The 14,871-nt window shown below is 34.0% G+C and overlaps 1 long non-coding RNA gene across 1 annotated transcript; it reads left to right on the plus strand.

The window, feature by feature from the left end:
• The first annotated feature begins 65 nt into the window (after positions 1-65).
• On the plus strand, positions 66-7,520 carry LOC143230296 (uncharacterized). Its single transcript, XR_013016375.1, has 2 exons — positions 66-6,261; positions 7,314-7,520. It is a non-coding gene; the product is annotated as an uncharacterized LOC143230296 (long non-coding RNA).
• Positions 7,521-14,871: the final 7,351 nt, after the last annotated feature.

Below are 14,871 nucleotides of genomic sequence, written 5' to 3' on the forward strand. Positions count from 1 at the left end.
AAGCATTGGGGAAATGTCCATAGATCCGGGAATAAACAGTGGGGAAATGTCCCTAGCAGGTGAGGACTTAAAATCAGCTAAGGGTCTCCTAAACTTTAGTTCTGGAAGTATTAGACAATCCGTGAGTTCTGAGTCAGTAATAAGTTTAGTAATTTTAAAATAAATTAATTGCATAAAATTTCTCAAACAACTTTACACTTTCTGTAGGAGAGATATGTAGCAAAATGATTACCACTTTTTGATCTTAATGTGATCTCTAAAAATATTCAGGTTTTAAGGATACATACTTTTAATTGTGGAATGGTATCATTATGACAAGTACATCACTGGCTTTACAAAAAAAGTGGTGTGTATTAACATTATTCTTTAGTATGTTCCTATAACTCTTTCATTTCTTGAATACAATACTAGCAATTGGCCAATTGCAAATATTTCTTAGAATCATTGTTGGATTATTTTTGAGTTTATCTACAAATTTAGCCAATGATTAAGCTTATGATAACTTTTAAGCATTTTATGATTGATGTAATCTATTGTCAAAAGTTAGTTTTATCCTGTATGAATGTTTAAAGTTCTACATTTATAGCAATACATTTGAATTTTGTGACATTTTCATTTTACTTACCAGCATTAATCAGTATTTCATGTTTCTAAAGTCTAAAACTGAGATGTGTAAATTTCTTTCAGACACATTCCTGTAATACGTTTTTATTTTTTTAATTTAAAGGTTTCATTTTGGATCTTAGTATTTTCTTGAACAATTTAAAAGCACACTGAGAGCAAAAAGTTTTTTTGAACATATTTTGAATCTGAGAAAACCACCAGGTTTCATTTTAGAGCACCTCCAGGTTTTAAATATTCTTGATATCTTTGCTTATTTTACCCCATTATTGGTGCAACATATTTTCTGATTCACTGCCATCTTGGAGTCATCTCATGCTTCTGTTATTATTCCATTAAGAAGTGATCAATAAAGAAATGTATCTTAGCACTCTCATATGTAAAATATGTGTGGTAAATTATCTCTCATACATATTATACTATGACAGAAATTGTATTTTCTTTCTATGCTACATTAACAATACATGTTAATATCTTGTTTGGCTGATGCTTTAGAATGTAAATTCTAAATGTTTTACATACACACATTCTAGCACTTAGCTGCAATAAAATATATTACATTGATAATATTCTTAAAAAAAAAAAACTACTGAGTAGATGAAGGTATACTTCAGTTTTTAATTATTGATAAAGTGTATTAATTATGGACCTGAAATAAAAGTATAGTTTAAAATTCTAAATTCATAAATATATTGTCATATGTATTATAAACTGTCTTATCCAAGAGTATAGTGCTACCATACCTATAACTAAAGCAGCAACTATTATAATTAATAATGTAAAGTATCAAAATAAATGTGTTAACAAATATCAATCTACTTGAAACTAATTGAGTATATAAATTGAAACTTTCTTGTCAATGATAAAAACTTTTCAGGATGAAAAGAAGTATTTTAATGTTTTTAAAACTGTTTCACATCAAAATTTTGATTATATGAATTTAATTAAGCTGAAAGTGAATAATGTTTAGTAAGTTGTCCAAAATTTCATTCAGAAATAAAGAGATATTAGTGACACCTCTTCTGATTGAGAGAAAATTAAAATTATTATTCAAAGTTGTTTTGGAAGTGAAGCAAAATGTCAATTTTACACCAAAGTTACTGTTTAATTTAATTGTGTTTGGAATACTATTTGGTAACCTAAGAAAAAGAGAAGGAATTGAATACTTTACCAAATGGAGAAAGACATATATATTTTCCCATACAGTATTCTCCATTCCCTGACAATATTAGCTTTTATAGAATGCATGTTGTCTCCTGTTCATGCCCTTAGTCTTCCTGAATTTTTCACACCTTTTACAGGCATATGCAGTCTAATTTTGATCACCTCCTCCAGAATTTGCCATGCTTTTCAACACCTTCCCAAGGATTCTGTTCAGCCTTTGTTTTTTGGAGCTTCTCAGGTGTGTGTTTTATCTCTTGATGCAGTTGTTTTCCATTCACTTTTGTTCAGGTTTACACTATGCTTTTTCTATCCTGTTTGGTGATGACATTCATATGCCTGTCTCTTGTGGGCTTTGAATTTGTCCACTCTTTCAATTTTTCAGGCAGGGTTCCATCAGTTGTGGGTTCAGTTTACCTATTTATGGGGATGGGCTCCAAAAATATCCTGTTCATCCTACTTTTTTCTGTTTTCCAGCATTGGCTTTCCTGTTTCTATTTATGGGTTTTGCAGGAACCCTACGTGGTTGCTGGAGATAAATCCCCCTGCTCTTCCACTTTCGGTTGCATGTTGTCTTAGCTATGGCTCTACACACATATCTCATTTCTCTTTTAGAACTTTTATGGGCCACAATGCTATATTCTTGTGAACCCGACACCAACTTCCATACATACTAGTATTTTTATGGTCCTGTTTTTTGACATTTCCAGTTTGACATGATTATTGTAACCTTGGTGGGTGGCTTCTATCCAATCTACCTTTTCATACAAGAAATCCAATGTTCTCAAGGTTTGACTCTGAACCCTTTTTCCTGACCTTACCCTATCCACCCCTGTCTCTAATAGATTGCTATGGTACCACTGTTTGCCATTTTTCCCAACAATAAGTGACTTTTTTTTTTCTTCTTCCTTGGAATCTCTGGTTTGTCAGTGTGTTTGAGGCAGTTCTTGTCTTCCTACCCTAACAGGTGTCATTCCTACTCCATGCAGGATTTTACTGCTGCCAAATTGTCCATTGATCTTGCTTCCATGCCATCTGTTTTTGCCAAGTATTTGCACAATTGCTTAGCATATTCATATCCTGGGGACTGCACTTCCATTTTTACATAAACATCTGGCTTCTTCCTATTTCCAAATGAGAGTCAGCCAGTCCTACTCCTCAAAGGTGTGGTTGATCATTTTGGAAGAGGTCTTTCTTTCATCCTCTTCAACACTTTGTACATCTGGGTATTTTCTTCAACACCAGTCTCAATTGAAGTCTACTTTTCTACAGAGCTGGCCATTCTGATTGCACTGTTTACTCCTATACTTTATACTAGTAAGGTTCAATAGCTTTTTGGATGATGGTCACCTCTAACATATCATTTAGCAGGGTGTATATGCATTTGTTTCAGTAGGCCTTTCATGAGCAGTGGACCCTTGGATGCTTCTGTTTATCTTCTTTTCCCTTTGACCTCCAATGGCACGGCAGAATGTCTGCACACTTATACTGCTAGAAACTGGGTGTCAATACCTATAGTGGGCAGAGCACAGATAACCCTTTGTGTAGCTTTATGCAAACAAACAAATACCCTTTCTTGTTGATTTTTGTTGGTGTTGGACAAAGCCCATATGTTGGCAGCAACTTCACTTCTCTTTCATGTTCCGAGTTACAGATGTTTCCTTTCAGAGCTGGGGTGCACAAGCAATTGCCAAGGGTTTTCAGTACATTGGTCTGTGGAAATTTCACATCAATTTTCTTAAACTCTTGTCTGCTCATTGAGTTTGGATCATTTTTCTTTTACCAGTTGCCAGCAGTTTATGATCCATTCTAACATTTCTACAGGATGAGTTATACTGTTTTCTTTTGCACTATGAATCTTCTTTCTTGATTCACACACATCAAATTATTTTGATGTCATGTCATGGATGCTTGTTCTCCTCTCTTTGTTGAACATCTTTCCTGTCTGGATTTCTTATCACAGGTGTGGTCCCCACATCCTGCTATTTTCAGTGTCTGTGTTTTCATTTAGGTATGCCCTTTATTGATGCCTTTACCACTACCCTCAATCCCAGTTATTTTCATTTTCATCCATGGTTCCCTTTCCTACAGCCTTTGCTGATGATACCTTCAGCTGTGATTGGTTTCATCTGTTCCTTTATTTACCCTTTCATCCATTTACTTTCTGTCATCTCCTTCATCCATTCATGATCATTCTGGTTGCTCCTACCTGACCTATGGAACCTTGGTTCTCTCAGTTTCTGCAACTGTAGGTGGTACCTCTCCTTACTTTTCCCTTCCATCGCAACCTGTTTCATCAATCTAATCATCAGCACTCCTCTAAATTTTCCAGTTTCTCTTGCAAAGTAGTTCACATTTAGCCTGTTTCATTTGCTCTTCTTGGCCATTTATCTATCCAAGTGGGGCATTGATTTAGGGTTTCAGGCTTCTCCAAGTTTAACACATGGTTATTTGAGGAGGATTCTTCAGTCTTCTGAATTTCAGGTGTTGGGTGGCATAACACCCCACTCTTTCTGTTCTTTCCATTTCCACATGGTCCTTTTCATATTGATCCATTCCTTCGTCCACTGAGGCATCTGTCACTCCCAGTCTAGGACATTATTGTGGTCCTTCCTGCTCTCACCTTACCTCTGTTTGCACTTCTGTCTCTGTGTTTCCCTGGTTCACTTCCTTTGGTATATTTCTTCCTCCTTTTGACCTGCAGTTTTCATAGGTTGGATTATTTTGCCTTAACATTACCAGATCTTAGTATCACTCCTTCTCCCTTATTCTTTATTCATGTCATGCTTTCCCTCCTACAGCCTATGTGAGTCTTGATGTTGAAGTCTCCTTTCTCCAATCTGCCTGTCCTACATTTCTAATTTTTCCCTTCCCATTGTTATATGGGAACCTGTTTCTTCCTTTGCAACTTACCTTTTCCTGTAATCTTTCCCTGGTTAGTCCTACCTTCTTGTATTTCATGTTTCATTCAGGTATTTTATACCTCCTTGTCTCCTTCCTGACATGATCTCTTTCATGTTTCCTCACATCAACTACATCAACTTCCCTTCTACCTTGCCTCTCATTTTTGTCAGCCATTGGAGGAGATTCTATTATAGGAAATGTGGATAACTTCACACAAGTTCATTTCTACTACCTACACCACATTGGTTTTTGCTTCCTGTGGGTCTTTTCCTGACTTCAATGCAGATGTGACAAGTAAGTCTTTATTAATGCTTTCTTTTCTTTCAAAGGCCCTTGCTTCAGTTTCACTTTGGATCCCACTGTCTGACAAGTGGTACCTGACCAAATGTTCTGTTTGTACTCAGATGGGGTCAACTTAAATGGCTAAAACCATTCACAGATATCCTTCCATGAGATCTTCACTAGGCTTTGTTAATTTCTGTATTTTCATGGTTGTGTATGCTCACCCTTAAAAATTGGGTGTTTGATAAGATCACTTGTATGCAAGTTCCTCAAGATACTTGTATTATAACACATCTTTCCCAGACTGCACTATCCATGGACAGCATGGATAAAGCAGAAGGGATGCTGCCCATCCCTTCCATTGCCTCAGTTGACTAAATCATTGTGGTATGCTTTTAAAAATACTGTTTCATGATCACCTATTGGGTGTTGCAGTCCATCCACACTCCCTAATGCACTTTTACTCCCTTTCTTCTAATGGAGTGCGGGAGTTCTTGCCACTTACCAGTACCAAGCAAGTTTGGAGAAGCAAAATAATGAATTAACTGTGGCTGTTTCTTAGAAGTTTTGCATGTTGGAAAATTTATCATGGAGCTCAGTTTTGTGAAGGTATGAGTACTTGTATTGCTCATATGTTATCTGCTGCAAGCTAGAATTACACGAGGAACAAGAAGCCTATTTTTTTTTGCATTAGTATTTTGTATTGAAACATTTTTCACATTTTTTAAAAAATTGGAAATTCTGTTTACAGTCAGTTACAGTAAAATATTCAAAAATATAAGCTAGTTGGTTATGATAAGTGATACTTTTCTTTATTTAAATGTGAATAATATCTCCAAATGACTATTTTCAGGCATATGTTTAGACCATCTTCACACTGTTTCGATTGATCATTATTTTTATATTTTTACAAGTTATTTCTTCTTTGAAAATAATTACAGACAACTTTATTGCATTAATGTATATATTGTATATCCCATTTATAACACTATCTTTTGTTCCTTTTGAGCCTCAATTTTAAGATGGAAGGAAGAAATTAAGTGTATTAACTTTTTGTTTATCTAGTACCTACTTCACTATCTAAAGTCTGTTCAAGACTGGATAGCACCTGATATTCTTGCCAAACTACCCTTATTCAGGACATGTTGGTCTCTCCTGTGCGACTTCTATCACTTACCCTCCTGTCTTCGCTATAAACCACAGCATGTTGCTGTAGCTATCATTTACTTAGCATTAGAGTGTTATGGTGTCACTGTTTCGTACAACAACGATGCTGTACTGAGATGGCATGAGGTAAATATGTTTGTTTTTTTTACCACAGTGTAAGATTCTATGCATAAAAACTGCATTAATGGGGTATGTGTTCATGTCTACAGACAGAGGTATACCACCAAACTACTGTAAAATATAATTTGAACCCAATATGATGTTCTTCACAAATAAAATCAGTGCAGACAAGAATGTAACTCACTTTGATTTCTTCTTTTTTTTTTTAATTAGAAGCAGTGTAGGTAGGTGAGTAAAGTCTTAGTTATTGCTTAAAAACATTTAATGGGGATCCTAAGATCCTTCATATGTGTCAGTGGTACAAAATAAATATCAGTGTCAAAGGAAAAGAAAATATTAGTTCTGATATATTTTAATTAAAACACCTTTTAAATTAATGTTTTAATATATTAACACTATGGGTAGAATGACTGAAAAGGGAGACATGATGTGAGTTTGGACCTATTTTCATGTTAGTCAATACACTTGCAGGTAACAATGTTGTGCATGGGTGCATAATTTTCCATAAAAGCAGGAACAACAACAGAAAACAGTGTATCTCAAGGTTTTATCATGTAAAATAAACATACTTGAATATTTGGGAATAGGACCAAAATTTCAGTTTTTCAGCAATTCAAAGGTTTGGTTGTTTGAGCTTGGACAGATATAAAGACACTTAAAATGATTTCAGACAATTATATTACATTAATATATATATATATATGTTGTATATCCCATTTATATGTATTTTGTTGCTCTACCATACAGCAACAACAGCGTGAAAGTAAAAATACATTATTAAATTATTATAAAATATTTGGGAATTAAAGTAAGAAACTGCTAAAAAATAATTACCAAAAACATTTGAATGTGTATTAAGAAAATTTTATTGGTAGTATTTTGTTAGCAAGTAATTAAGATTAAATCATTGCTTTGGTTGTAAATGTTTAACGAAATACATAAGCAATTTGGTTCTATATCCTAAACATCTCCATACAAATGAAAAAAAAAAGTTTTGGTTTATAAAATGTATAAATTAATTATTTAGACTTTAGATAGTTTGGAAATTTTTGTTTTAGACATTCTGTGAAGATCTTGGCAAGGACCAGTTGTGGAAAATAATGGAAGACATCTTGTCTGTGTATGATGCAGAATTATTAGAGAATTAGAGATGAAAACATTTTATATATATATATATTAATGAAGGTTGTTGTACTGCTTTAGTTCAAAAATCTGTATTTGATTTACAAGATTAAATAAAACCTTAATTATTTATTTACCAAGTACACAAATTTCAAGAAAGAAGTCTGTATGTTTTAACATCATTCCAATTCTGTGGGGTTTGTTGTATACTTATGCCTCTAAAGCTTTTGCTCATTACTAAACTCATCCAACAAACTGTGACACACCATACAAAATACTGATATAAATGTTACATCAATTTTTTTAGATGTCTTAGTTGTAAAATAACTGATGTGGTAGAAAAGGTATTAACCAAATCTACATCATTTTATAAATTATTTCTTCACTTCAATTTTTAAAATATAATCATCTCTAGCTCATGAAATAGTGTTGTACATGGATTTAAACTAGGTCCAAATGGCTCATTCCCTAGGGAATTGTTTCTGTTGGCCTTACTGTTATGGGATTGAACCTATTTAGAGAATGATACACAATACAACAATACTTACTCTGAGCTTTCTTAAAATATCTTCAAAACAATTAAGATTTTATAAAAAATTATAAATATTTCATTAAACAATAAAAATTATTTTAATTTATTTATTTTTTGTACTGTAGCTAATTATTTCCACTCACTGAATATTTGGAGTATCATAATCAAAGTACTGTGCAATAAAATGTTTAAAATTAAAAATAGAAAAAAATGTTCATACCTCTAAATTTTTCATCAGATAATCTTGGTCTTCTTCCAGTAATATTCTTAATTGTAAATTTTTACTTTCCTCTCCTGTCCTTTTGCCTTTGTCAGAATGTTGGGTCTTTCACCTACCTAAGCCTGATTAACTGAGGCAGTTTGACTTTATAAAAATTAACCTATCTAAAATGCATTTGAAAATAAATAATGTATCATTAACTAAAGTATAAAAGTTAAATACAGCTTAACTGTCTGTTTAACATTTATAAGTGAGAAAATGCTGAAGTCCTAATGAGGACAGAAGCAGCAACAATGCTAATAGTGGTTTGACAAAATTTGTATGAAATTCTTTGCACCAATTTCAAAATAACTATTGAGAGATAGTATCTTAAAACGTCTTTCTATTAGTTATTAACATCTAACTATAATTGGCTGAGAAATCACAAACATGTAGAAAATGTGCATGGCATCTGTCAAGAGTTCCAAGAAACTTTTCTTTTCTCAAAATATGCCTTAAAGATCTTGAAACCTGGTTTCTAGCATTGTTAGTCCACAGACACACTGTTGTACCATGAGGAGCTTCTGGTTAGTATTTGTTTGTGCATGGTGGTGCTGTAGCTAACAGAATGGGTATGGGTCAATGATTGACTAAAGTAGTAGTCTTTTCTGACATTTTATGTGTGTTATATACAAAGTTGCATCTACTATAGATATATTATACAGGTAGTTTCACCCATCTATCTCCATTGATTTAGAGTTCTGCAATTACAACCAAACAACTCGAAATATGTTGTAATTGTAGAACTCTGAATCAATGGAGATAGATGGGTGAAACTACCTGTATTATGTATCTCCATAGTAGATGCACCTTTGTATATATCACACATAAAAATGCAAGAATATAAACATCTTAATCTATAATAGTCATTATTCTGACAAACTGTGGATCTACAGGTCCATAGTTTGATCTCATTACAATAACAGAATCATCCATTATACTTTTGGGCTATAAGTTCATTATAAGAGTGATAGCCCAATAGTATTATTTAATTAAAGTAGCCAAAGAATAGGTGGTGGATCCTTTTTATGAACTGCCTTTACCAATTCAACATTAAGAATGGCTAACATGGATAATCCTAGTTTAGCTTTGCAAGAATACTCAAAACAAGCAATGGTGTGAGAAGAATGAGGGGGAGTGTTGTCTCTCTCTTTGGAAGCCCAAGTTGAGTTGGCATACTCAAAGGTAAAATATCTGGAAACCTCAAGATATGGCATATACTTTTATTGTTTTACATCTTATATAATTTTTTCTAATGACACATTTGTCATCACTTAAATTATGACATTTGCCAACTGAACTGCTGGCTTATCAGAAGCATTTTCTACACAGATTTTTGTAATGTGTGCCCAAATCCTTAAATAGCCTTGTCATTCCAATTGTAGCTTGAATTGGTCACTGATTTTGAAATTCCATCAAGAAACTGCTTTTTTTTTTAAATTGAGAAGTTTACAGCAGTAATCACTGGTGTATTGGTCAATGTAAGAAAGGCATCTTTTGAGGTTAACTTCAGAAATAGAACATCAACTAAGTGGGAAATAATGACGATCAATTTGAAATGTACAAATATTGAGGCAAGCGTATTATTATCACTATGAAAATAACTAAAAATTAAATTATTCATCAATTCAGACACAAAGAGGGTCCAAGCTGCCCTGTAGTGCAGTGTTATGTTGGAATTCTACAGATAGCTATTGACGCTCATTATGTTTTTCCATAAGATTTTCACATTTTAAGATTTAGTGACAATGCACTCATCTTTCAGTTAAGAGATGATTTTTTTAGGTTAATAGTTAGAGATCCTACCATTCTAAGGTGGAATTCCTAGGAATGGAGAATGATACAGAAGAAACTTTAGGTAGGCACAACATTAACATTAGTTGAGACAGGGTTCGATAATACGACTGTGTGTTGTAGGTTTTAAAGTTAGTGTTCTTTATCTGACAGCAGAAGCTTCTAATGGTTTAAAATGTAAATCTGGTTAAACATCAGGTATATGAACTCATACACCACTAATGAGATATTCAATGTAGGTTGTTTGTCTTAATGTTCCAAACATGATTATAATCAAATTTTTTCATGAAAGCACAGGAAAATGTTAAAATAGTCAGGATTAAGACTTGGCACAAGTTTAAAGCAAAAGTATACCTTACCAGCTTACTGGATAATTAATTCAGAGTGTTTCAAAGCATTGTCTGGCACAGAAACACTGTTTAAATCTTCCTGTAAATGGGGCTTGCCTGGTGGCATTTTGCAGAATCTTGGCGATGTTTAGATTATAAAATAGTTAGAGACAAAGTTAGTTCTCTTCTAGAAATTAATGTTTATTTACCAGGCATCATAAGAGACTGTTCAAACAGTACCTTGTTTTCCTGTTGTACAGTAATTATATCACAAAATAATCAATCTAGGCTGAAAATAAAGGGTGTTTGTATTTATTGCCACAGGTGTACTTTTACAAGTCATAGTTGTCTCTTAAAAAAATGGAGAGGTTTCTCTTTCCCAGAAAGCTATTTGTGTCCAATTCTCATGACATCCCACAATCTGCATTCAAGTTTCAGGGAACACCCATTTTATAGTCTTAATAACTTGCCTTGATATCAGTCATTTTTACATGTATTAAAAAAAGAATTACAAAACTACATTTCCAATACTTTACTTCAATAAATACTTAGTTGTTTAAGTATATTCCCAATAAAAGGTTTCCAGTACTAGATATTCTATTTACTTCTATTCTTTTAGATTTCTGATGGTTTGTTTTGTTTTTTTGAATTTCGCACAAAGCTACTGGAGGGCTATCTGTGCTAGCCGCCCCTAATTTATCAGTGTAAGACTAGAGGGAAGGCATTTAGTCATCACCACCCACCGCCAACTTTTACTGACAACATGCATTTTACCCATCAAAGTTAAAAACACAAAATTAGCAAAGCTAAATTCATAAACTTTAAAATATATAGTTTAATTACATTATCAATAAAACTCGCCAATACTAGACTGTGTATTCCGCTCTGATCATACATTTATAATGGCTAATTATGGCTTTATGACTTCCAGCAGCCACTTTCAAATTAAAACTACTTACCAAGATATACCTCGAATAATTTCTTTAACAAACATTCGTTAGTTATACAATGAATAAAAGTTCTTTATTTTGTTCTTTTCTAATGCTTTATGTAGCTTTTGGCTGTGCAGTGTTTATTTTCAAGTAGAAAAATATCTAGAATTAAAAAACAAATACTTAATAGTTTAATTGTACCCTTAATAAAAGTTTTTCAATACCTGACTGGCTTTTCAGTCCTGGTATGGTATTTCTGATTGGTTACTTTGTTCTGGTTTGATATTTCTGAAACAAAGGTCAAGGCAATTTTGGGTCTTCACACAGATCTTTTCAAGTTGATAAAATAAATTATAATTAAAACACCAATTACTTTAACAGACTTTAATAGTAAAAAATTTAAATACATTTTCCAATAAACGTTCTTCACTACGAGAGGATATGTTAGGTTCTGGTTTTAAATTTCTATTGGCGACTGTAGCTTTCGGTTATTAAACGGCTACTTTGAAGTGGAAAAGTTTATAATTGAAACGGTATATGCGAAAATACACTTCAAATACTTTGTCTTAACAAATATTTAGTAGTTTAAATCCACAATCAATAAATATCCTCTACTTCTAAACGGTTTTGGCTCTGATTTTAGATTTCTAATGGAAAATGTACCTTTCGGCCATTCTGAAGTAGAAAAATACTTACAATTGAAAACACTAACTGAAAATAAAAATTTTTATCTTGAATATTTTGTACGCTTTAAATAAAAGTTATCTTTTACTGTACTGGCTATTCTCTTCCCTTTTAGTTTCAGATGTTTACACGTGAATGTAATTTTTTCGAAATCAAATGGTAAAAGTAAAATTAAAAATACAATTACTAAAGTATACTTCAAATACTTCGTTTAAAAAATATTTCGTTGTTTAATAGCAATCCAAATAAACATTCTCCAATACTAGACTGTCTACTTTTCATCCTTGGCAGCAGAGATCTAAAAAAACGATAATCAGGAATATTCAGTAACTATTGTTTTTCTTTGCCCCGCTCACGGAATTGATTATTTTCTTAAATGAAGTAGGGTTTAAACTTGTGGCTAAGATTTTAAGAAGTTTGGTTGAGATTTATGAGCGGGATGTAAAAGTAATAGACGCTTGATTTGTTGAGTGATTGACTTGACTAGGTAGGATAAAATATATTTCATTTCTCGAAGGAGAGTGAAATATAACTAGGGGAGTTCAGAAAGTTTGATTTCTCTTCATCCCACAGTGCATTAAAAGGCACTGAAAAGTGTTTTAGTTTACCATGATTGAGCAATGATATTATTTTAGCTAATGAATTTGCCACAAGACATCAAGAGAAGCTGTGAGGAGATCTGAGAATCAGAAGAAAAAATAGAACTTCGTCGGAACGTTTTTTGACTGCTGAATAAAATGAGACATGTTTGTACACTTGGCTTGTGTATATACGTATTGGTTGTTTCAGTTGACATTGTCTGTCGTTGAGGAGAGCTGGGAGATACACGCTGAGTACATCAATTCCTATATAAAATATTAAAACTGTATTATTTGAAACTGGATTTTATCTTATCTGACTTCTTAATTATGTAAATATCAAGTAGGTAGTTTGAAAATAACAATCTTGACTGCTTTTATTTTAAGACAGTATCAACATTTTGGATTTGAACAATTATTGTTTTTAAGCATACATTACGATGGATATTTTCAGGGCTGAGATCAGCGGATCTAAAACTGACCAAAAAATTTGCTGTTGGGGAAAACGAAAGTACCTCGAGAAAACCCACTTTCACGGCCAGAGTACCAAATAAAATTGCCCTAACCATACCCGGAAGAAATTATGGACAAAAAGACAGGGATACATATTCACAAATAAATACTGTTGAAAACTTTTAGGTTAAAAAAGACTGGACGATTGTAGGGTTGAAGTGAAGCTCAATGGATCTAGGTAAGTGCCAGGCACAGGTCGGCTGGAACTGATGAGGCACATCTTCTGTATGGTGATGTTTTAGTGTCAATCTGTTGGATGTCGGAAGGCTGCAGTTTCTTGAAAGATTTACTATATTTTTGGTAGTCTTTGTCATTCTGACTTTTGGCCTGGATTCATCTGTCTTTCTAAGTGATTCGTGTTTCTGTTTCTTGGCAAATTAGATGACGGATGTCCGTAGAAGTAGAGGCATCGCACATGATGATTTGTAGTGTCGTAATCTGTCGATGTTGTGAGATCTTCTTGAATACTGACTAGATACGCATCAAGTTTGTGTGAACGTTCTTATCATTAATGTCAGATGTGACTTCGTAGGCGGCTGGATGTTCTGTGTTAGTTTATGATGGTCTATTGGTCTGTAATGAGAGAAGAGAAGAGATGCTGATTGTTGTAGAAGTGTTAGCTGGGCGATAGTACGGCTCTAAAATGGAAAAGATGGTAAAAACAACCATTAGAATGGATATAGTTCGCTGCGGTTTTATATGTTGTTACTACTTTGATGAACTGGATGAGTTGATCTGTTATTCAGGAACGGATTCTATGAAATAGAGTTTGTAGATTTTTTTTTCTGGTTTTATGGCAGGGTCGACACCCCTAAGAAAAACAGAAGAAAGATTATTAGAACTTTTTGAAGTTAAAGAGGAAATGTTAAGGCGTCGAACTGACGGCTAAGATTTCTTTGTTTGTTTTTTGAATTTCGCGTAAAGCTACTCGAGGACAATCTGCGCTAGCCATTCCTAATTTAGGGAGTGTAAAACTAGAAGGAAAGCAGCGAGCGATCACCACTCACTGCCAACTCTTTTACCAATGAATGGTGTAATTGACTGTTACATTATAACGCTTTCGCGGCTAAAAGGGCGAGCATGTTTGGTGTGACGGGGATTCGGACTCGCGACCTTTTGATTACGCGTCGAGCGCCCCTAACCATTAGGCCAGGCCGGCTGAGAAAAGCGTTATAGCAGAAGGAGAAAGGCATGTCTTATTAGTTTGGATACTCAACGAGGAATCATTTTTTATCGTCGTAATCACACCTGTTATTCGGATTATAAACGGCAATATAGCTTTCAGCTTTCTATCGGAACTTTTCAAGTGGATAAAACAATTATAACTAAAAACAACAATTATAATAAAAAACAACAATTACACTTAAAATACGGTGCTTTAAAAATACTTTGTAATTTAACCACATTCTCTATATTATGAGACTGTATTTAGTTCTGGTTTCCGTTAATAAGGGCCCGGCATGGCCAAGCGTGTTGAGGCGTGCGACTCGTAATCTGAGGGTCGCAGGTTTACATCCCCGTCGCACCAAACATGCTCGCCCTTTCAGCCGTGGGGGCGTTATAATGTGACAGTCAATCCCACTATTCGTTGGTAAAAGAGTAGCCCAAGAGTTGGCGGTGGGTGGTGATGACTAGCTGCCTTCCCTCTAGTTTAGACGACCATCCTCGCATTAAATAGTGATGCTGAGGGGCGGATGGTTTATGTTGATGTTGTTGCTGGGGATCGTAAGATTCGGTTTGTCAATGTCTATGCACCTGCCAGGCCTGAGGAACGGGAGGCCTTCTTCTCGGGCTTAAACAGGTTGATATCGTCCTTGGTGACGACTTCAACTGCGTCTTGGATCCTCACCTCGACAAGATTGGGGGGTGATCC

This window comes from Tachypleus tridentatus, chromosome 10 (genome assembly GCF_004210375.1).
Source record: "Tachypleus tridentatus isolate NWPU-2018 chromosome 10, ASM421037v1, whole genome shotgun sequence".
NCBI lineage: Eukaryota > Metazoa > Arthropoda > Merostomata > Xiphosura > Limulidae > Tachypleus > Tachypleus tridentatus.